Below are 2,224 nucleotides of genomic sequence, written 5' to 3'. Positions count from 1 at the left end.
TTCATCACCGCTATAAATCTCTTCAAGTTTTTTCCATACCTCATATGTAGTTTCAAGACCATGAACATCTACATATTCACCATCAGGCAAGAAACTGATAATAGCCTCCAATGCTTGATGATTTTCTTGTTGTTCTTTCTTCTGATCATCAGTCAAAATTCCAGTAGTTGCAATATACTTAGTATCTATATGATCCCAATACTGATTTCCTAGACTCTTGATTTAAATTTTTATTCTGCCACTCCATATCCTATAGTTTTCTCTATTGAACTTCAGACCTTCCTTCTTCATCATGATCTAGTAGATCTTTTCCTCAAGTTGTTAGGCTTAGACCTTAGAGGACCTGAAATGCTCTGATACCAATTGATGGTATGATGAAAGAATAAATATCCGGTAGATTACTGAGAGGGGGTGGTGAATCATTAAATAGAAAAACTGATACAAACTCTCCAAAATCAAACTCAAATATGCAAACTAATCTTATCAATGAAATACCAATGTCAAGATCAATACTCATAAGAATACCGGCTGACTATTACAACAACTTAACAGTAAACATCATTTAACTTGTAAACATAAAAAAAATGCTTTATCATATGTCAATACTTCACTTCTCAATGCTTCCGGTTATCATGCCTTATCAGAAATAGTTAATCAAATCAATCATAAGATCATAACCATAAATAAATTCACCACATGACACAAGTATTTATACGTGGAAAACCCAAATAGGTAAAAACCACAGTGAGATGAGATTCACAAGATAATATTTGAACTCTTCTAAAGTTTGCCCTGTTAGGAGCCAAGCCTATTAAATCTTTTATAAAAGTCACGTTAAGAACTGATCCAGTTGGGAATCACCCGGTTAATGGATTGACTACAAATGCCTTGTTAGAAGTAAATACCCTATAAGGAGTAACCTCAGTAAAGGATTTGAAAATCCAATCTAATTGACCACCTTATTAGAGGATTTAATAAGTAACCAAGCTTGTTAGAGCTTACCCGGTTAGGGGATTTCAATTCTGTTGTAATTGTTAGAAAACAAAAGGAGTTTCTTGATCTATCTGAATAGCACTACATTTGCTTGATCAGATCCAATTAAGCTTCTATTTGCCTTTACTCAAACTGTAGACTCATTCTCTGGTTCGACAATCACACACTCAACTGATTTCTGCCAACTCTTGCCAACACAAATCAATTAGGTCGGTAACACAACAAAAATCTAATCCTCTCATCGAGATTACAAAAAAGTCAGTACAAGCATGACCATTGGATTTCATAGCAATCTCAACACATAATCAAGAAAATCTCAACCACTCCTTGATTACCACTACATCAAGCTTAGTAACTCATCACACATTTTGCATTAGATGCAATACATCTTGTTCATTCCCTAGACAAACAAACATGCCAAAATATTTTGAACTTGTCTTCATACACTGACCTTACGTGTCACCATCATTACCACTCAACCAAGATAACCAGTTCAACAACCTTAATCAGTTAGGGTTTAACAAAAATAACTGGTAGGGTTTATCGGTTACATAACATAGAAAGGGTTTAACCTTTTACTTCGATTACCAATTCAACTCACAAACTTACATATCGGTTTACAATAACCTTCACAAAGCTCTTCCTACTAGTTACAAGACAATATCAACAATAACAACAATATCAGCAACATCATTAATATCATTACCGGTTCAATTGACATCAATGACAACATAACATATCATTAATGCAATCTTCATGCAAATGCCAGCAATACATACATAAATACATACATACATACATACATACATACATACATATATATATACATATATATAGATATATATACATATATATTCAAACATGGTAGACACACAGGTGAAGGAGAATCGTGACGTTCTATGTCTCACCGAAGTGAGTGACAGAAAATCATCTCCTCGCACCCCATACAAACTCCATACATACATGAAGACAGATACATAATGCAACTCATACATAATATAAATGAGTTAGTCCATGGTCAATAACACATAAATAAAGTTAACATCTAATCATCCATAAGGAAATAATGCATAAACAACATTCACTGAATCTCACATCAAATCATAGTTCATCATAGCATAATATCTTAATTAAACATCACCACATAGTGTATCCACAAAAACCATTCAAAAGTCAACTATGGTCAAAATAAGTATCGAAAATAGTCTGATCAAGGGAGGGGTACTACATC

This window comes from Cryptomeria japonica, chromosome 6 (assembly GCF_030272615.1).
Source record: "Cryptomeria japonica chromosome 6, Sugi_1.0, whole genome shotgun sequence".
NCBI classification, from domain to species: domain Eukaryota; kingdom Viridiplantae; phylum Streptophyta; class Pinopsida; order Cupressales; family Cupressaceae; genus Cryptomeria; species Cryptomeria japonica.
This window is presented reverse-complemented; position numbering follows the sequence as displayed.